Genomic DNA, 23,069 nt, shown 5'->3' with positions numbered 1-23,069 from the left:
TTCCATGAAGGGTCAACTGCACACTGTATATTTAATGTAGCATGTCGTTTAGCCTGGAGTCATCAACCAGGATGTTTCAGTTCCAGATTCTTCAGCCTTAGGGGAGCCGTTCTCAGATGCAGCCTTCCCCCATCCACCTCACTCCTGTGCAATATAGGAATAATGACACCTGTGCCACAAGGTTGATGAAAGGATGGCTGGGTGTCCTGTATGAGCTTCTGCTTGAAGCAGGATGCTGGTGCTATTACCAGGATGCGTTGTGTACGGTGACCATAATCAGTTTTACTTGCCATTGTCACAGTCAGCATTTCTTGGTCTCCCTCTGACCTCACTGGTAGGGCTCCCCCCACTCCATAAGTTTACCCATGAATACCTTCCAATTTAAGATGGTGTTCCATACATTTGGTGAAGTGATCTCTGATCCACAAAAGCTTATGCCATGATGACTTTGTTAGTCTTTAAGGCACTTCTCATTTTCTGTTCTGAGTCGCCCAGCCAGCAGGGCCAATCCTACCGTTAGGCTGAGTGGAGCAGCCAGTGCTGGGAGGCGGCAGTGAAGCACTGGCGAGGCTGCGTCCAGGCAGCCCACCCCCCAGGCTAGCCTGATGCCTTCCGATGTGGTGGACGGTGCTGCCCAATTGTCAGTGCTGGAGAAAGAGTCACCTCTGAGTTCAGTTGGCTTTAGTACATAGGGCAGGGGTGCCATCTTGTTCTTGGCTTCCGACAGCTGGAAGTCTTGGGCCACCGACTTGCAGAGAAGCCTTCCCTACCTGGCTGGGATGGCTGAGAGTTTCAGCTGAACCCATCCGGAGGTCACCAGATTGGAGAGAGCTGCTCTACATCACCATAGAAATGATAGCTGCTATCATGGGTTCCTCTAGAGTAGGCTTGGAATGGGGAGGCACGGGTTCAAATCCCCTCTCAGCCAGCACATGACCCTGGGCCCAGCCTATGTCACAGGGTGTTTTTGAAGAAGGAGGCGGAAGCATGTAGGCACCCTGGAGATCCCTGTAGAAAGATGGGATAGAAATGTCACTGATGGATTTAGAAAAGGGTAAAACCAGCTGGTCCAGTGCTGCTTATCTCAGTGGCCTTCATGCATGTGACCAAGTGGCCTCGAGTGGCCTCAAGGTCATGTCCTGCAACAGCAGGGGGTTGGACTTGATGGCCTTCCTGGCCCCTTCCAACTCTACTATTCTAGGATTCTGGGTGCACGAAAGTGCACATCATGCTAACGTTGTGAGTCATTACGGCACTAGAAGACTCTTGGTTGGCTTTGCAGTCGCAGACCTGTAGCACAGCTGCCCCTCTGGTAATTGCCCAGAAGAGGACTTCCCCTCGATTCAGGAATCACTACTGGGGAGGAGGAGTGAAGGCAGAAAGAGAAGGCTGGGGAGAGTCCAGCCACACAAGCAGCCCTGCATGCCGGATAACCTTTGAGCAGGTCCTCCCTCTCCTGAGCTGACATGATACGTTAAAATGGGATCCATCATCCATGCTGCCCTTCTCCTGGTGAAGGGCTTGTCTCCTCTGCTCCCATTTTTGTCTGACTGTCACCCCACACCCCACGTAATGAGTGAGAAAGCGGTGCGGTGCGTGCAGCCGGCCTGGAACGCAGTAGCCTGGAGTTTGCCTCTGGGTAGATATTTACTGCTGCATCTGGCTTTGCTTTGCCATACTGTTAACCTTCCCTTTCCCTTCGACATTTGTTTTCTTTTTATTAAATTTCCCGTCTGGGTCCTTGAGTCTGTATTTCTAATGTCAACAACTGCTTTTATCGCAGATAATAACTTCCTCTTCCCAAAGGGGGGGGGGCGTGGGGAACGATCCCTGCCATTTTCCAGGCTTTTCAAATTACGTTTATGAAGAAACACTCAAGTGCTGAGCTGGACAGTGCCCTCCGGTCGGTCTCTCTCCCTCTCCCTCTCCTCCTCTCCCCCCTCCCCTCTAACACACACACAGAGTCATCTAATTCCAAAATACCAGAGTCAAAGGCAGCCGTTTTCTGAAGGGGACTTCCACCCATCTGCATGGCTCAGTGCTGGAGATGTTCTGCATGCCTTAATGCTGCACCAGCGACAGTAGTAGCTGGCATTACAATACGGATGGGAAGAATTATACTGGCCTGTCCAGAATTTTTTTCACCTTCTTGGCCAGTTGCAACAAGAAGAAAGAGATTAAGTCAAGGGAAACAATGTGCACCCAATACTTCCACGTCAAACAACAACAGCAACATTCTCTCAGGCTTCAGTTAAACCTTTCCGAGGCCTCTCTGCACATGTGGAGAGTGGTTCGTCTTGCTTGGGTCAGATCTAGGATCTGCCTCCAGTGGTGAGGCTCCTCTGCCTGATTTTTAGGGATCTCCACACACTGCTCACCCCATTCTGCAGGGTCTCTAGACTCTCTGTGTAGCATTTACAGGGGGTGAAGAGAAGGATGCGATGGGGAAGTAATTATTTCTGAATTTGCTTCTGGACCTATAAATATACTTATCATACACACACATGCTAAACTGCCCAGAAAGCGTTAGCCATTGGGTAGTATAACAGTGAAATGAAATAAACCAGCAAAGAATAGTTAAACCAATTTCTGCCCTCTTTTGTCCATTTTGGTGAACATTTCCTCCTTTTCGACAATTCCTAACTTCTCGCCTTGTGCCTTCCCACCTTCTGCCTTTTTCTGTCTGCAAGCATCAGAGCCTGAACATCTAGATAGCCAGCTGCCACCTTTGATAACTCTTACAGTTCTTTAAACAATTTAAAGTGTTTGCTTAAGTCTTTAAGACCCAAGCTGATATTGGCTTTATAAGCCAAGTGGCTCCTGTAGCATGGCTGCTCTACTAAAAATTAATCTATGCTCTATAATCTGGAGTAATCTGAAGTGTAATGTTCTACTTAAATACAATAACATCTTATTTTAGAGCCTTTTAGGTTTTAAAAAAGAGTTCAAAATTGGGAAGGAGACAAGCCTAATATTAACTGATATGTATGATGTGTTTTATTGGAATATTTTGCCCCCAACTAAAAGGTTGCACTGCACAACAACTGGATTAATCCATTCATTTATTGTGGGGAAGGGATATGAAATCTTATGAGCCCTGCAAAGAAGTCGTCAGCAGCAGCAACTTCAAAAGCAGCGGCTTCAAAAGCCACTCCAGCAATGAAAAAAGAAGGCTAATCCTATCATCCCTAGGGCAGCATCGGAGGGACCAGAGGACAGATCGGAAATCCTCCTCTGACTCCAATGCTGGTCACAGACCCCCAGTGTCAGCCCCCCTCCTGCTGCGGAAAGATCTATGTCTGTAGGTCTCTCATGTCAGAGCCCTAGCCGTGGGGTGCGGGGAAGGTTGACCCTCTCCCATCTCCTTACTGCGTCCCCACCATGGGCAATCAAATTTGGACCAGCTCTGGAGCATGCTGACATCATTTGCTCACCATTGGAAAGAGATGGTCAAAACACACACGCACGAGCTGAAGAAGAGGAGTGAACCCTGCCCCTTCCTCACGCCCCTGCTGCAGTTGCTTGCATTTCCTTTGGCAATGTCGGAGTGTGGCAGCCCTGGAACACTGATTGCTTCTTAAGGCTGTCACCCTGAGCACTTTTACTGGGAGGATGCCCCATGGAAGTCAACGTGACTGGCATTTCTTTGAGCACAGGATCCCCCTGTAAATGATGCAAACTGCTAATTGGGGCCCAGAATTTGCTAACTCCTCGGGACCATCATATCCTTATCTACTCATGGCTAGGCCTCAGCTGAAATTTCTCAGAGGCCATTTTTTCTGATAACACGTTGGAACGTTTCTTTCCCTCACACCTAAAGAAACAAGACCCCTTTGCAGAATTTTCTCCAAATACTCTCTACCAATATTCTGTCGCAGCTCCCACTGGCTCCCTGTCCTCCCCCCTCCCCCCCCCACACACACATGCAATGCCCCCAGATGATGCTTGGACTGGGACATTGCAGCAGATGTAAAACACAGTGCAGCTCAAGGCTTTTGGGAGGCTCTTTCCTTGCAGAAAGCCCAGCTGATTTCCTGGACTTCGTCCCCAGTAAGTGTGCAGGACTGCAGTCTGAGATATCCCCAGCTTGTGAAGCAGAGTTCAAAAGCATCTACTGTGACTTTATGGTCTGGGACATTTATGGAGAAGCTGTACAGGGGAAAACATAGCGTTGGCCAAGACACACACACTTGAAAGGCCTGCTCCATTGTAAATCTAAACAAACACAATGCACTCAAAAGAAGGGAAGGGAACCAGGGCTTGGCCCTCTTCAGCTTCACTTACGGTAGTTTACTTAGCCAAGCAAGGGCTGTTGAGGAGACCCCGAAGGCCCTGCTTATATTGCAGGGCAATAATATCGGGGCACTGGCAATTCAGGGTATGGGGTACACTCAGCCCTCTAACACGCAGCCTGTGGGTTGTGTGCAGACGCTGCTGCTTCTCAGTGCAGCCCCTGCAACCTGTAGAAAAATATGAGCCACCCCTTTTATGGGAGCTTGGAGTTTTGACAGGATCACTGCCTTAGGTATATTAATTTTACTGTTTATATTTTTGTAGTGCTTTTAAGCTAGGTAGTGATTTAATTTTAATAGGTAGTTGATTTAATTACATTTTTATTTTTGTATTTTTGAATGTTTAATTGTGTGAATTTTTATGTTGTGAGCTGCCTAGAGTCCCACTCTCTGGGAATAGGTGGGGTATAATAAATAGATGCTGTTGTCAAAACTATATGCCTGAGAAATTGGCAGCTAACCACTATGGAATGCTGCAGTTGCCAAATTCAGCTTGCTTTCAAGCTAAAATCAGCCACTGAAGTATTATAGCATGGCTTACCATCAGCTTTTTTTTTCTTTTTGCCCCCAACCTACAGAATTCTGTGGGATGCCAATGGCAGTCGGAGTGCAGCTTGCAAGGGGTGTGTGTGTTGGAGGGAGGCATGAAAATGGCTCCTGAACCTCCTAAAGATGCCCACCCCATTCTATATCAACCTCAATCAATTTGTTCCACTATATTGAAGATACTTGTATAGCATCATTCGTGCTAATAAGAGTTCTTTTCAACAATTGAATAATGATTCAAACCATTTCTTCCTTCAGTTGCTCAGCAACCCTTGCAGCAGTCCTGTAGGTCATGTAGCCTGCAGACGTAGCATGGGAGCACTAAAACGACCTTAGACTCTTAATGCAATGGCTCAGCATCCCTCTTGGGATGCTAAAACGTGACTGGGTCTGACAGAGGACAGCTTAACAGGTTGCTGGACGAGTCTTGAATCAGGGGCAATGTCTGCTCTCACTCTTCCCTCCTCCAGAATGAATGGCACTTCAGCAAAATCAGAGTCTCTGTCCCAAGGAATTTACAAATTGAATTTAGCTGGGATCTCGGAGAGGTAAAGGGGAAGAGTCAGGAATGGCAAAACAGTAGTAGAAAGGAGGCGAGGTAGGCTCAGAGCATGCAAGTCTTGCTGGATCCAACCAGGAGATCCAAGGCAGGGTGGTCACTTAAGCCAATAGCGAGGACGAACAAGGACACAGATTTGGGCAATGGTCAGATGCTGATTTGTACGCATTTGGAAATATTTACTGTCATTTCAATAGCAATACGGGACATTTCCCCATAGCGGAAGGAATGTGACTCGGTGACCTATGTGCCTCTTCACTCTACAGTCCAGGTGCTAACTATGTGAGGGGGACTACAAAGCCCTTGCTGCTGTCCATTTTTCTTGATCTTTATCTTTATACTGGATATTGACTTGACAGCCCTTCAAATAGGGAATGCCTTCAAAATGTGCTTTAGTAGCATGTCGGATAGAAAGCCACGAAGCTTGGCCACAGCCTTCCCCTCTATGCTGACTTGTATTGCATTTCTATTTAAACTGCAATATTTTAAAATTGCGTCTCTCACACTTGCGTTAGCATGGGCACCTACTGTGCAGACTGGTGCCCTCTTTTTAGTGATGCATTTTCTCCTCTTGGCAGGGCAGAAGGGCCCTTCTAGGGCTAAGGCAGCTCTGTGTACTCCTAGGCTGTGATTCTGCACCAGCACTACGCACGAGCTAGCCCTGGGTTTGCCTTGTGACCACACAGATGCACTGAACGCACGTACAGCCTTGGCTAGGAGGTCCGCTCTTCACAGTGGGGCTGAATACCAAGAAAGTGCTGAGCTAGGAGTTCCCAAGTGAGCCATCAGGCCAGGGATGGGTTTGATCTGTCCTCTCTTGCTTTCAGGGTGGGGGGGGGGAGAGAGAGAGAGAGAGAGAGAGAGCCAGCAAGCCGTGAGGCAGCCAAAGCGTTGGGAACAATGTAAATAAAAGGCAATGCGATAAGATGGAGTTTCCTATGATCTCATCATTTAATTACAGAGGCAAAACCAAGTGAGCTGCCAAAATAAACTGTTCTGGAAAGGCTGGGCAGCAAGACACTAGCAGCTTTCTGATAAGCATTTGTATTTATCTGCACAAGAAGCAGGGGAAATTACTGGAGCTTTTGACCAACATTTGAATCGCTTATAAACTGCATGCACTGAGACTGTTGACTGCACAGTGTTTACACTTTGCCTCTTCTGCTTGGTAGGCCTGTTCATGTGAATGTGTAGAGCATGTGTGTTTCGGGCTGTGCTGTTAACCTCCCTGGGGAATTTAGCCATTTAATCAATTTTATTCTTAGGGCAATTTTATTCTTAAGTTTTTTTGGGAAAGCTTCTACTCATCCACACAGATTTTTTAAAACACTGGAGCCCAGTTAAATAAAGTCTGATTCATTCATGCATACATATAATCAGGAAGGAAGGAAGGAAGGAAGAGAGTTCGCTGGCTGGCACCTACGCCAGCTGGCAAGTCATTCATTTTGCTGCAGCCATTTGAAAAGAGGCATGTGCTCATTTGCATCCCCAAATCACACCCATCTCCTCCATTACATTATCTTTGGTTCACCTGATAGGCACAGCCAGGAATTCTGGGACTTGGAGGAACTCTGGGACTTCTGGCCCCAAGAGCACTGCAGCCTGTTGCCTTTCTGCCTCTCCTGCCCCCAAGGGAACGCTCTGCAGGGCAGTGGATGATGACGCATTGTGAGAATGTTGTGATCACCAAGCCACACTGGGTCCAACAATGGGGACGTAAAAGTGCTGAGCTGAATCTGACTGGTCCTCCAGCTGTGCTGAATCTAGTCCAGCATTCTTTCCCCATCCTGGTCCCCTTTTTGCCTATGGGGGGTCAGGTGCCTCAGTGCAGCAATGCCCTCCTGGTTTTGTCCCCCGGCCAGTGTCCAGCAGCAAATGGTCTCTAATATGTGAGATACTAGTAGTCATGAGGACCAGGAACCCTCATTGACCTTCACATCTATGAATTTATTTATAAAATGTGCATGCTGTCCAGTTACTAACGTCTCTGGATGGCTAACAGCATAAATAAATTGATGACCCACTCTGGCTGCAATTAATAAAAAACAGTAATAAAATTTGATATTGAAACTTATTAAAATATTAATTAAATAAAAAGGCCTTAACCTGGCACCGAAAAACATATAATGATGGCGCCAGGTGGACCTCTCTGGGGAGCGCATTCCATAGTCAGGGCGCCACCACAGAGAAGGCCCTCCTCCCGGTACTCTGCCTCCTAACATCTTTCACAGAGAGTTCCCGGAGGAGGGCTTCTGTTGCCGATCTTGGGGGGGCGGGAGGGCAAATAGGGGGGAAAAATGAATGTGTCTAATCCCTCTTTAAAGCTGTCTAAGCAGGTGGCCATTGTTATGGGCATTAGATTCTTAATTGCTGCACCTACTTTCAGTTTCATTGCAGTACTGAGATCCAAATTCTTCCTTCCCCGTTTTTCTACAACAGAACCTCTAGGCGGCACTGTGCTATAGTGGAATAGCTCAAGTAGACAAGGCAAAACTGTACCTCTTCCCCGGTTCTAATATAATATGCTATGTTCCCCGTTCTAAAATGAAAACAAAGATCAAACCTCTGGGAAAAAAACAAACAAACAGAAGCAAAACTGGAAGATGACATTGTCATCTGAAGACCCTGTAAACAACTGTATGGAATCATGAGCAGAAAATTAATGAATTATATAGCAAAGCGATATATCTTGTAGAAGCCAATTCCATATATTAACCGCATCCAATACAGCATGTTGCGTAAAGAAATTGATTAGTGGTCTAGCATTAAGGGAGGGGGGGGTGACGCTTCTCCCTATTCATTTCCTCCTCATTTTGCATAAATTGATGCATCTCTGTTATGTCTTCCTTTGCCCACATTTTTAGAAAAAGTTAAATAGAACCAAACTTTGTAAGCTTTCCTCTTAGGGGAGTTGCTTCAACTCCCTGACCTTTTTGATTGCCCTTTTCTGTACTCTTCCATTTCTACCATATCATTTTTTAGGTGGTGACTACAACCATACACTGTATTTTAAAAGGACATTATGATATCAATAGTGCTCTTTTCAGTTCTTTTTTTAACAATCCCCATCATGGATGTTGCCTTTTTCACAGCAGTTCCTGTGATGTTTGCCCATCTTTGCTTTGGAAAGACTAGACTCAAACTTGCTATCTTTGGGCCAGAAGCATGCAAGCCTCCCACCTTGGAGGCTCCTGAGTACCCAATGGCAGGAGTGAGAAAGCAGCAGTTTCTGCCACCCTTCATACCCTGCATCGTCTCTAGCCCTTTTTGTCATCTTGGTTTAGCACTGTGGATGAGGAAGGAAGCAGGCTGGGGCACGGACTGGAACTGGCATAAGTCTGCAGCTCCAGACTCTTCAGCTCCTTGCCCCTTGGCATGCCCAGGTCCCTCCATCTCTGAGGCCCAGTTTCAGCAAGGAGGAAGGGGCAACCGGCACAGTCCTTTGTAAGGGGGTGGCATGATCTCTGTGTCCCAGCTCCAAGGTCACAAGATCTCTAAAGAACACTTAAGAATCTTCTTGCCTCTCGATTATATGAGGAGGCCATAAGATTGTGCCCAAAACACTAGTTTCCATTCCACCCAAATATGACCAATCCCGTAAGTTGTTCATCTTTGTTGTCAACTGGGAGCAACTTAAAATGGACAAATAAGGATTTCTTGGACGGTTGGATACAGCCTCTGTCATTTCAACCCAAAATTGTACTGTTTCCCAAAGACGGGGCATGGAATCCTTGCAGTGTTTGTCTTAACTTTGCTCTTTGAAAATCTCTCAGCTAGCCTGCTCAGTGAGTAGTTTGAGGAATGGCATAAGTAGACATTAACCTTGTGACCTTCTTGTTTATACACCTCCTGTAATTCTGCTCTGCTTGTATTTCTGAGGTTAGTAAAGGCAAACGTGTGTGCATAGTCTCTGAATGTCTCTGTGTGTACACTGAAATGTTTTCTATCAAGATCACTGATAACCACATCCCTGCCAAACAAAAGCTTCAAAGGGGAGACAGCTACTGAGTCTGCAGGGGGATGTGTTCACCCACATCCCCCAGTACAAATTTGTGCACATAGTTATGGGTACAACTGTATACATAAAGGGACAGTGCATACCATTTGAAGAATTTGTGCACTTTGAAAGCATGACAGATATTTCTCAAGCTCTTCCAGGCCAGCAGCTCATCAGTATTCAGTACGAGACCTACCTTTTCTCTGTTCTTTTTAACAAAAGAATATGTTAAAGTGAATGCCTGAGAATGGGTCCATCTTGACAATTTCAGGTAAATTTTGTGTTTGTAAAGCTAGATGTATAGTGGTGGTGCTTCATGAGCGTTAAAAGCATAATAGGTACACGTCCAAAAAAGCATGAAAGTGTATTTGGTTTTGAGCATTTCACATGTGGCCATCGATATCCACTAGATCTTGGATAGTCACCCTAATTTAGGTATTGGGTTTGTGTGTGTGTGTAAACACACAGATATAATATCTTGTTTCAGAGATGCTTTTTGGGGCAGCCTTCTGGTGAGAAGCAAAGGGGATGGGTCCAAAAATAAATCAAGAGACCTGTTAGATTTTATCTTAAAACTTTTACTGCCAGTAACAAAGAATTAGGAGACATCTTTCAACCCTATAGAATGGAGGAAAAACTACACAGGAAGTGCCCAAACCAGTAAAAGTCAGTGGTTATGGGAAAGAGGATGTAGCCAGGGGAAAGGCTGACTGGACTGGGTTTGGCTCATAATTCTGAACTTCCCAGCAACTGCTTTCCAGCAGAACAGCTGCGTTACAGCTCTTCCTTGTGCCGCTCAGATAAGATCAAAAACCACCCAACACAGTGAAGGATCCTGCATTGACACAGCCCCAGTGCTAGTGTTGCCCCAGTTGTAAGTAAAGGCACCTCAGGCATGGGAAGGAGCGACGTCCAGTCTCAGAAGGATTTGTGCTGGCTCCCAGTTACAAAGACAGCACGATAAAGGCTACTCCATTGGAATATAATGCTGTACCCTCCAATATTTTCATGTAAACATATCAAGCAGAAAGCACTTGGCTTTGTGTTTCTTCTCCCAGGAGTGCCTCTGTCTTGTGTTGTTGTTATACTGGGAGTGACATTTTTCATGACGATGTTGAAACAAATAAAGGGATACCCCACCTACCCAGCTGGTCGTCTCTGTGGGAGCTGTGGAAGACATGAACACGGGTAACACGATCCCAAACTTTGTTGTGGTTGAATCTATTAGCCATTACATGCTACGAATACTAAACTAAAAGTCAACAAATAAAGTTAAACCATAGATTCAGCTGCTAGAAGTGTTATGTCAGATCAGCCAGCTGGTTGGTGGGGTGGGGGGCAGAAGTGAGAGACAGAGCACAGAGCCAACCTACACTTGATGATGATGATGGTGATGATGATGATGATGTCATCTGATTTTTAATTACCATCACCAATTGTATGAAGATGGATCTTCCTGCCTGGAGCTGGAGCTGCAGCAGTTGTGGTGATGGTGAAGTAGCTAATTAGACTGTTTCGGGTCTGGGTTTTGTTTATGGGGACTGGCCATCTAGGAGGTAGAATGACTGGGTATTGAGGAGTGCTGGTGAAATCTTTGTGGTGCTTTAAAGCTCATGCTCTGTGCAGCTTGCAATAAATACCAAACTTAGGGAATAACCCGCTGAGGCTCCCTGTAACCTTCTGAACTCTGTCTAGTGGCCAGAGGACTGTGCAGCAAATTCAGAATTCATCCATCTGGGCTGGCCACAAAAGTGAGCATTTTGAGGGACAGGTTTTGACGAATGAAACCACTCCTTCTGACATTTGGTGGCAGCACGAGGAAAGTGAGGCTCTTGATGCCAGAGCTCACTGTAGCCCCTGCGATCAGGGTGTGACTGTGGCCCGCCGTGGGGTTGTTGTGTGTGGTGCAGTCTCTCACCCAGGGTGGCCGCACCCTGCATCGCCAGTGCGTCGTCTTCATCTACTCTTTGCTGATGCAGTTGCATGGCTGAAGGATGTGTGGTTGTGTCTGTGAGTGTGTCTGTGCATAAGGACTTGTGAACTCATCCCAGAAGGAAGAAACATGCACAAATAAACTGCCTGTAATCATTTGCGAAAGTGAAGATCGTGCACCAGACGTTTCCTAAATGTTCACGTACATGCATTTGAAAGCATGCACACTTGGCTCAAAAATGCATCGGCTGTAAGGCTGATATTTAAAGATGAACGAATAAAGCTTGAGAGTGAGAACGCAGGCACGCAGCTGGGTGTGCAGTGTGCTAACTAAAGATGCCAGCAAAGTGGGCTGGAATCAGTCCAGGAAAGAAAGCTCGATGCTCAGATAGCCTCTACCAAAAGAAGAGCATAAGGAGCCCCACCTTTGTTCTCTGGCATGGATGAAAATTGAAGTAGGAGAGGCATTAATGGCTTCCTCCACCATCTGCACTTCCCTCCCTATCTCACAAAGGCTCCAGTCAAGCCCACTCCACAGACAGAATCCAGTCTTTCCTTCCTTTAAGCAAGTGTTGATGTTTTTATCCAGTTCCTCCCAGTCACTCCTTTGTATTGGCTTATCTGTTTCATTTATATCCCTCCTTCCCTCTGAGGAACTAAAGGCAACTTGCACGCACATCTCCTCTCCATTCTGTCTTCATAACAGCCCCATGAGATCGCTTTGATCATGGGCTAGCGACTGGCCCAAAGCCACCCAGTGATCTTCCCGGGTGAGCAAGGACTGGCGCTTGCATCTCCCAAGTCCCAGTCCAGCACTCTAACCTCTACTCCACACGGGCTTCCTTAGGCTGCTTATCATGCTAGCACACGGTAGCCATTTCAGTTTCCTGAGCTGAGCCAAAGGGAGCCTCCGAAGGAAAACTCGCCTAATTTTAAGGAGACATCTTCCATATCTCACCCATGAAGTAGATTAGCTGCTGCTTCCATGTTAGAAAGGGAGTCCATTTCGGTTGCTTGTCCTCGTCCTGACTGCTCTTGCCATTTCTCACCAACCTGCCCTCTCCCTCTGGACCCAGCAGGCAATGCTCCCTGCCGCCCAGTGAGCAACTTCTTCCTCCGTGCTTCTCCCCCTGCTCATTTGATCAGAAAAGGCAGGCAAAGAAGCAGAGAGAGCGAAGCGGGGAGGCATGGGGGCTGGGGCGGGGGGCTGGCAGAGGGCTCCCTTGCATGGTCGTGGCCCGGCCAGCGGCCCCACACTGCCGACCCCCAAGGTCAGCTCTGAGAAGATCGTTGCAAGCAACCTGAGAAAGCAGATTTGGAAGGAAGGAAGGAAGGGAGGAAGGAAGGAAGGAAGGAAGCAGTTACTATATTTTATTTTATATTTAAGTTGAAAAGTCTGTCTTACATATGTGGCTTTGGATTCCATCCTGGGAAATGTAATAGATTTGGGTCATACAACTGATTTCTGATGTTTGGTCAGTTAGGGTAGAGGAGAAAAAGAGAAATGCACAAACAAATTAGTTTAAGATGTTGCATATTGTCATAGCAACACCAACATATGGATTTGTATGTGTCACCAGTTTTGGCAAGGTGCACGTGCATGTGAACAAACACACAATATAGATTGGATAAACAACAGAGTTATTTCTAAACACATTTAGAGATAAATGTTTTGACTTCCACCCTCATGTGACATTGCATGGATACCAAGAGTTGTAGCTTTGGATATGAGGAAATAAAAATGTACATTAAGTTCTAAATATATGTTGAAATTCCTCTGCAGTTCCTCTGTGTATGTGTCTCCTGTATTTTAAGCTAAGCCTGGCTGCATCCATCAAGGGTCCACAGGCTCCCCGTTGCTTTGCCATCACACTCCGTGGCACCTCCCTCTTTGTGCGTGTGATGGGCAGCACGTATTTTCCATCCTTGGTGTCAAAGCATCCTTCTGTTGTCATGACAGCCGGCCGGCAGATATCCAAAATACACACCCCAACCCCGAATGTTGCACAGAGGGCACAGTGCCCTTAGCCATCTTGCTGGGAGACCAGCAACTTCTGTTTCGTGCACACCAGGGACACCGGATCCATGAACATGTTTGCACCCAAAACATGAAAGCAGAGGCCGAGCAACTGACATAAATCCAAGCCTCACGGCTCCAGTGACAGATGGCACCAGCTCCAGCCAGCCCAATCTCTTGCACAAACCGGTCCCTGAATGACATGTGGGCCTTGTGTGTGTTGACTCCACCCTCAAAAACAAACTACAGAAGGAGTCCTTCAGTAAGATCATCTTGGCTGGGGCTCAGGAGGGATGTGTCACTCAAAAACATTGTGCACTTGGAGACACTTTGTCTGCATCTTTGGTTTAAAGAAAGGGCAACCGTTATTAGTCTATTATGTTCTGAAAGGTTCTTCTGCTTTAGGCGAGCCAGTGTGGTAATGCTGATTGCCTAACACTGCACTCAAGACACTTAAGCACCAGGTTAAGCCAGCCCCTAGAGAGAGGGGGCACGCGCAGAGTGCCCTCGTCCCATGCATCTTTTATGCACCTCTCTTTTGCACTTGGACTGCACTGTGTCCTTCTGAAATGTGATTGGCTTTGGGAAATGCTTCTGGGGGACGAGACCACAGCAGCAAGCACCATTCCGTCTCAGCTCGGTATCGGCTGTCCTCATCGTGCCAGGGACGGGCCACCTCAGGCAGTGTGGATCAGCCTTCAGCTTTCCTCCCGGGGGAGGGAGCCATGCAAGAGTGACCAGGGTGGGACAGCAAGGACAAAGTGCCTGGGCAAAGGGAGGAAAACATGAGGAAGCCTATGTCCCAGTGGCAGCTGGGAGGGGCCCATAGCTCGGTGGCACTGGAAATGCTTTCTCAGGCTCAGTCCCAAGAATACCATGCCGGGTGGGGAAAGGGTGGGGCTTGACGGATCCATGGACTGACCTGGTTTAAGAGTAGCTGGGCCCAGTTGGCTATTGTAGCACAGTGGTAGCCAACCTTGTGTGTAACAGTGCCCCTAATCCAGTCCGTTGCATCGTGAGACAGGGTCACTTTAGGTTACATTGCAAGCCAGTCAAGTAATGGGGTGGATCAACTGAACTTAAGCAGGCAGTGGTGCTGGTGGGGAGGGGAGACAGGCTGAGCCAAAAGGAGACCCGGCTGTGGAGGCTGCTTACGCCACACCCAGAAAGAGGCAATGCATTGTCAGAAAAGAGGGCAAATATTTGCCCAAAAATTCCACGTGCTGTTTCATGCAAATTTAGAAAGAATTCCTGTCATTTCAGCAAAGAAAATATTTGTGTCAGCATAGTGGGGAAGGCTGTGACCAGCTGAGCTTTGAGTTTGCCTGCTCGGTCTGCTATCATGATGGATGGACAACATCATGGCCCCTGCATTCCCTTCTTGTGGGCCTTCATCTCAAAGCCAGGCTTTGGCTGGGCAGCACTTCAGCTAGGGGGCACCTTCAGAACAGAGGACTGTCTTCTGTAGCTTAGGGCACAGGGCTACCTTAGTGCACAGGCTACAGCAATGGCACCAAAGCAAACACTGCCAGCATAAGAGACACCTACCGAGCAATAAAACTGTGGGAGAGATTGGACAGGGCCTGCGTGGAGAGCCATCCCCTTCTTGACATGGAAGCAGGCCAGTTCCATCTTCAACGGAACCTGTGAACCGGGCACTTGACAAAATGACTCCTTTGTCTACAAAGTTCATGGTAAGCACTCCTGGAGAAATAAAAGGGGTTATTGTAATTATGGCCCTTTTCCAAGATAGAGACTGTAAATAATTTAAAATGGAGTTTTCAGATGTATGCAGAATGCTATTTTATATAAACAAAAGATATCCCATCTACAGGGGTGAAGGAATCACAAAACTCAATGAAACATCCTTTTGACTGACTGACAGACTGATTGATTGATTGATTTCTATATTGCCCCCAAACAGAAGCTCTCTGGACGGGTCACAGCAACGTATTTCAAAATAATATAAAACAAACAATTAAAACATATTAAGTTTTAAGCATTACAAAATTTAAAACCAAATAAATAGAAAAACAAACATTGTAAGTTAAAGAGACCCACTTAGACCCTGTCTAACAATGAGCAGTCCCTTGCGACTAATTAAATTCCCTGCAGTAAAGGATGGTCTCTACCTGGCACTGAAAAGATTGTAAAGTTGGTGCCAGGTGGGCCTCAGTGGGGAGCTCATTCCTTAATGGGGTGAGGGGCTGCCATGAAAAGGTTCTTCTCCTTGTTTGCATTTCATGCTGGTGGCTCCACAGATGTATGGTGGAAACAAATTGGCTGCATGCCTGCAGGGTGTATGGACAGTGGGAATAAAAAGAAGATGGGATAGAAGAAAATAAAAGAACACAGCAAGAACAAGAATGAAAAAAGGGAAGCGATGTCAAAAGGAAAGAACGCTGGCAGGTGTGAGGGAAAGAAGCAGGGTTATGTGGGGCAGGGGGAGGCAGAGAAGAGCGGGGGGGAGAGAGAGAGAGAGAGAGAGAGAGAGAGAGAGAGAGAGAGAGAGAGAGATGGAAGATGATCATATGCAAAGAATAGGATCTCTGCATTTGATCTAGGTTCACATTGTTCATGACAGACATTGTGCCTAGTTTTCTCAGTGTTTTCTTTTTCATCTAAAGCAGAAGCACAAGCTGTCATCTTCACGAGGGCAGGGAAGAGGGCAAGGGCATTCATACCAGTCTTTCTCACCGAAATTGCCTCCCCAGGCTGTTTTTAGCCCACTGGGGAGAAAGAAATAGTGTGCAAATCAGCCTGGGGACAGGACGTGATCTGGAGGCAGGAAATCCAATAGAAAGGGAAGGCGGGAAAGAGGTAGGCCAGATCATACTCTCAGGGGCTGCTTTGTTTACAAAAGCCCCTCAGGTGACAAAATACCATATACAGGAGGAGAAGCCTATGATCAGATATGCTGCAGTTAAGCAACTTCAAGCAGTGCCAAGCCTTTCGCCCTCTTCCCACACACGTCTCTTGCGTGTCTTTGGCACTGGGGAAGGTAGCCTGGTTTAACCCGCCTCCGGAACGATACAACCTCTGGATAGACCTGGGAAGGACATAACTATCATGTCCGATAATTTCAAGAAGCAATTCAAGAGAACTGACAGAGCAAAAGAAAGAAGCTTACCAGATAAAAAGACGCTTGATCAGCTGGTCGGGTCACACTGTTCACAGCAATCAATGAAAATTTCATCAGGAGGAAAGGGCACGCATGAAGAGAACACCTTTGTTCATGCGTGTGCGAAGCACCTTGTCAACACAGGCAGTCACACTTCACGTGCAGCTCCCTTTCCAAGTCAGAGGTGAGCACAAGAAGACGTCCACAGGCACTAGAGGGACGGATTCCACAGAGCTTTGTCACAAAACTGGCTTTGGCTATTGGGTGGTATAGAAATATAATAAATAATTGTTTCCAGTTGGAAAATTAAAGCACAATCCTATAATTGTAGGTAAATCCCACTGAGCCCAAAATGACCTATTCCCTGGTAAGCATGTATAGGCTTAAGCTCAGACATCAGTGATTTTCTTGAAAACAATGGAAAATTGACATGTTTAACTTTAACCTTTTTCTTTTTGAAAAGTATTCTAACTGTTCTAGAGATTCTAACGGTTTCCATCTATCCAAATCATGGAAGGCAGATCTTGGATCCAACCCTTTGTAAATTTTTTGAATGTTATCCAAGCATAGTTTTGCCTGCCAAAGTATGTTCATAAAGAGCTGGAAAGCAGCTATGATTGAATTAGCAAAGCTAGTTTAGGATCTGAAAGAAATGGGCTGATACTGCGTTGAATATGTTAGAATCTGCTTCTTCTGCCCCCGCTGTTTGGAATGTCTGTTCCCAGGGACATTTGATGGAATATGGTGGGCTCTTTAATGCATTATGGATGCCACTTATGTTGTAATTGTTTTATGGGGTGATGGCATTTTGGAGAATGGTTGCTTTCATTTTGGACAGTGTGATTTTGTTGTAAGTGGCCTTGAGGCTTTTTGTAGAAAGGTGTTGAATAATCATCTTTATCAACCAAACTGTACTAGTGCAATAAACAGATTCCAGAGAACTGCTGTATAAAATTTGAAGAAGTGTAGAATCTAATGGAAAACTGTGTTGGATATGTCAGTTCAGGAAGCACAAATTAGCCTGGTTTGCTCAAAAATGAGGACCCAACAAAATTCTATCCTATCCCTAAGACCACTTCATCCTGAAATTTTCTTTTCCTTGCTGTTTTCTTTCCTTCCCATCACACATCTTGTCTTTTTCGGTTTCATGAAATACCATTCAAGTATTTCCTTGGAGGAACCACTGTTTTATGTTCTAAACACTTGGGAGAAATGGTTTCTCCCTGTGCTGGAATTCCAGGAACATCTCCTCCTCCTCCTCCTCCTCCTCCTCCTCCTCCTCCTCCTCCTCCTGATAAAAGCATTCTGAATTAATGGCTAAGGAACATCTGCTTGGGATGGACAAATGGAGGCAAGAGAAGAAACACAGCAATGCATTCTGCTGGCACATCTTACGAAATGACACGTCTCTCTTGGTCAGCCGTTTATAGTCTACTTAACCACAGGAATAAGCAGTACAACATAGTAAAATACTAACAGGGACAAGTTAACACATGGAAAGCATTTATACCCTTTAAAAATGAAACCTTGATTCTGAAAGTAGTACCAGATTTTCTTATTACAGTGCTTTTTATTCAGGATATTTTACAGTTAAATGCTGCTGGAAGTTAAACAGGAAAATTAAATAGAAGATAAGTCTAGGCTAATTTTGGATGCCATACACACACACACACACATGCACACTTTAAACATAAACATATTATCCTACTTCCTTTGCAGTGAGTTAGGTTAGTGCTCTATAATTTACACACAAATTAAGATTGCTAGTTATGTTCGCTTGATTTCTGTCTGAAGGAGCAGTTAACATGCGATATACTTCATTTGAGCCAATAGTCTTGGAAATGGTTTTCAGGCACTTAGTGTTTTCTTTAACACGATCACATTATGAACTTCTCTTCTGCACATGCAGTGAACTCTGTGCAGAAGTGGGACTACATGAGAGAGTCCAACAGCAGACAGTGAAAATGGCTTAGACTATCAGAAGGGTTGCCTGCCCTTGTATGCACCTGCTTACACTCTGAGATCCTTGAGATCATGTTCTGCACCAAGACTGCTCTGACTGGTGAGTACATGAGACACAACACTTTCTGTGGTGGCAACTCAGCTGTGGAATTCCTTGCCTAAGAAGATCTGGCTGGCTCCATCCCTACTTGAGCTTTAGACAGGCAAATAAAGCTGCATTGTTTTACTGGAGTTTGGGCTTTTAACACTGTGTTTGCTTTACCTTGAGGAGGAGGAGGAGGAGGAGGAGGAGGAGGAGGATTTTAGTTTTACCTGTGCTGCACTTCCACTGGATTTTATTAAGCAGGCTTTGGGAGAGCTACCCATGGTGCTCCACGGTGATGAACCCGTGTTTGGGCTGGAGTTTGCATCATGAATAACTCCTATAAAGCTCAGAATAAAAGCGGCAATGGGTGAGGAGCCCCACTAATATAGGAGTCACCCGCCTCCCCTGGGCATGTTCAGGCCACCCCACTCCAGTCAACAGCCTTGCAGCAGCATTTTCAACACATTAAAATATCTGATCGCTGCTCAGGGGCAGGCACTTGAACAGCACGCTGCACTGATACACTCTGGATGTCAAAGAATGAATGATTGCAGCCCGCTCATTTTTCGCCAGGTAAAGTTTCAGTTAATGAAGCTGCGACATTATTATTCATTTATTTATTCTATTTTTATCCTGCCTTTTTTCTTTTAAGGAACTCAGAGCAATTTACATTATTCTCCTCTTGCAGCTCTCAGTCATATCCCCACAACACCAACCCTGTGAGGTAGGTTGGGCTGAGAGTCTGTGACTGGCCCAAAGTCACCCAAAAGGCTCCATGGCTGAGCAAAGACTGGAGCCCAGAGTGGCTGGGTCCCAGTCCCCCGCTCTTAACCACTAGGCCACACTGCTTTCATTACTCCTCTTCACTGCTCACCAAGACCATATCAAGAAGCAGCATCCAAGCTGGGAACGTGGTCCTTCAGGAAGAGTGTAACCCCATTCAAGGCAGATTCCTCCCTAAAGCCAGATCGGTCCGATGCTTGCTGCAGGTCATTGAGGGAGCCCAGGGCAAGGCATCCCAAGTGGATCTGCCCTCTTGCCATCATAGCCACACTCTGCCATTACTCCTCATCACCAAAGAGAAGCAACTCCAGGGGTGCCTGCCAGTCTCTCCCTGCTGGGTGTGAGCCCTTGGCAGGGGGATAGGCTCCTCTCTGGATTCTGCCCTTGTTCCAGCCTGGTGGGGCTCTTACTTTCTTATAGTCCCGGCAGAAGCAACTCAATCTGTACCACAGACCAAGCTGGAGGGCCAGATGATACCACGGTGGTATCGGCTTGCTGCAAGACCCATCCCTTCTGTGACCTCACCAAATGCACATCGGCCCCTTTTTGCTCCATGAAGAGAGACAGGGGACTCTCTGGCTTTTCCTGCATGAGCCAAAGACTCGGCTGGGCCCTGTAAGACTGAGAGGACTGTGCAGGGGGATCCCCTTGATGCTTTGGATGAGAGAACACGAGGAGGCAGGACTTGGGGAATGGGCAAGCTGATGGTTTTGGCCCACTGGCCAGACTTTCCCTCTGGTATAACAGACAACAGCACCCTCTCTGTCAAGGTTTACATGGCTGGAATTTGATATGCAGCCACTTATTGCTTCTAAATTTTATTGGGTTGTGGGTTAAACAATGAGGTGTTATAGTTGCACTGTATTTTTTTTCTTCACTACTCAAGTTAAATTCGCTTCCTACCATAGACCTGAGAAGTATTTGTGCAGCATTTCCCAAGTCTACCCTTCAGCTCCCCGCCAAAATCTTTGTAGCCAATATAATAAAAATATTTAAGCCAAGATTTTAGAAGTTCACTTTACTGCTTTGTAACCACTTCAATGATCAAAAGGAGAAAGAACTCTTCCATAATGTTTAATCTAGCTCATAATCCAGCTGTTCTAAAGGAGCAGTAGTGTCAGTTCTATCACAGTGACCTTCACTGTTTTGTACTATTGCACAGTGCACACAGGTAAGACCTTTAAGCACAGAGTAAAAATAAGTTGAGCTTTGAAATATAAAGAAAGGTCTATATGGCATGATTCCCCAAGGGACATCCATGTTTTTCCCATTGTACAAGCAAAACTCCCAAATAAGCTGACATTTGAACCATGTCCATAATTTAAGCCCATATTAAAATCTTATTATATTCTGTACATTGCCTTGAGAAGATACAATGTTTTGAAGGGTGGTTTCTAAATCTCATGGAAGGAAGGAAGGAAGGAAGGAAGGAAGGAAGGAAGGAAGGAAGGAAGGAAGGATTCTAGTTTCTATTGTCCAAGCACCCATTTACAAATCTCAACTGATTGCTTTTCTGGATGCTATTATCAGAATTTCTGCCCAGTTTTAGTACTGAGACTGCCTTGCTCACTATGTATAATGAGATGGAAGTAGATGTTCCCTCACCTCTTGGTGGCATTCTGGAGAAGTTGTCCATGTTGGGTTGGGGGCGCACCTTTGCCCCACTCCTTCTTGAATGATAGTTCCAGACTGGGGTGATCTGCAGTGGGGTGGCATTGTTCAAACCTCCAGTGTGTGGTGCTGCAGGGACCCACCCTATCCCCCACGCTGTTTAACTTCTATATGAAGTGCTGAGTAGGGTCATCTGAAACGGCGGGTGCTTTGCCATGAGCAAGCAGTTGACAAACAACTCTACTTCTACTTTTCCTCTTAAACAGGGCTGGCAGTGGATGTGTTGAACTAATCTGTCACCTCAGCAATGGGCTGGATGAGGCCAAGGTTTGATTCAAATGGGGCACTGCATTGCTGGGGGCGGCCCTGCTGTCCTTATGGATGTGTGTTACATGGTCAAGATGGGGACATGCACCTACGTGCACAGCTTGGGATACCGCGATATCCATCACTGTCACAGGGCCTCAGGGTACCTTTATCAGCTTTGGCTGGCAGTCCAGGCTGGCAGAGAATGACGGAAGCTGCAGTTCGCACATCTGGGAAAGGCTGCCCTGTGGCATGGCATGGCATGGGACTGAATATCTTTCTTTTCTGGTATTTTTGTTGATGGTATAATTTCCATGCCACTTAACTGCAAAATCCAGAACAGTCAAAACTCTTCTTTGGGGCACTCAGAAGAATGCCAGGTTGCTAATATTTCTGCCCTCCTGTTGGATTTATTCTAATAACGTTGTACTTTGTTTAGGAATTAAATACTTAATGCCCTTGTGGATTTCACTTGGAGTTCAGACAACAAAACCCTCTGTGACCACAGCTGGTTGTTTAGCTAAAGTCCTTCATCAGAATTCACAATAATCTCCTGATTAAGCAGTTTAGCATTTAATAGATTAAACCTGAACAATGAACTTGAGCAAGTATACTCCTGCCTTAAGCTGCAGCTCTCTTGCTCTAACCCTGAATTAGAAACTTACTTTCATAATCAGCAAGAGCTGTAACACAAAAACACATGATTAGGTTATATGCCAAACTCACAGAAATCCTTCTCTGAGCAAAGGTTTCTGTAGCAACTGGAAAGAACTGCATCTTAAGACTGGCTATATCGAAATGTGCTCAGCCGGGCCAAGGTTGCCAACAATGGATTGATCTCCACCTTTCCTCCATTCCCTGTGGAAGGAGAATACTTATCTGAATTGGATGCTCTTGCCGTTGAATCCAGGGGAGAGTCCACCCTCCTGTCCTCCTGTCCTCCCGTCCTTCCATCCTTTCGTCCTTCCAATTCCCCTGTGGATGTGGGTGGAATTTCAGGAAGCAAATGGCTGAGTGGAAGAAAGTTTCGTCCTCCCATCCTTGTGGGCAGCACCTCTGATCTGAAGTGTGGCTCTGCGCACTTCTTGAGATAAGGAAAGCATAGGCTTGGCATGCAATGCATGTAATCTGCAGTTCGACCCGGGAGCAAGCAGGCTACCTCAGGGGGCACGAAGCAGCCTTTGGGACAGACACAGTTTCTGCTGGAACTTCTTAGCCAAGAGCATTGGCTGCCTGAGGCAGCTTCTTTACTCTGCCTCATGGCTGGGATGGCCCTTCAGCCACCTAGGAAGGCCTTGGCAGGTATAGGCGGCCTATAAATACATGTAGAAACACATATACGCATCATTCAGTGAACTGAATCCTGGTTCATACACAGTGGGATGGGAGCCCCACTTGTTTGGATGGACCATGTGGAGTTACCAGGGACATGGCTCCTTACCACACGCGCATCATCCTCCCTGGGGTTTAGGAGCTGTTCATATAGGGAAAGGCCACACCATTCATTTCACCCACAAGGTTTCTGCTCAAAAAGCGCCTAGAGTGGTGAGGCACCGAGTCACGAGCACTGCGGCAGTCACACGTGGGCTGGGCCAGAGCGCTTGCTTCTTCTCACTCTTACACAGAGTAGACACAGCCTCAGCTAGGCTTCAGAAATAGGTAGAACTGAGTACAGACTAGCAAGTGATGCACATACTGAGAATATATGCCTATGAAATGATCAGAGTCGCAGTAGTACTGTAATACCCTTCATCTGGCTCTCAGTAACATGTCATGAAGCGCCCTTTCAATTCCATCGAAGCAATTCCTCAGGCTGGGTGGTTAGTAAAAGCAAGCAAACAAGTGGAAAGCAATCGTC

This window comes from Varanus komodoensis, unplaced genomic scaffold (genome assembly GCF_004798865.1).
Source record: "Varanus komodoensis strain SLA01 unplaced genomic scaffold, ASM479886v1 scaffold15, whole genome shotgun sequence".
NCBI lineage: Eukaryota > Metazoa > Chordata > Lepidosauria > Squamata > Varanidae > Varanus > Varanus komodoensis.
This window is presented reverse-complemented; position numbering follows the sequence as displayed.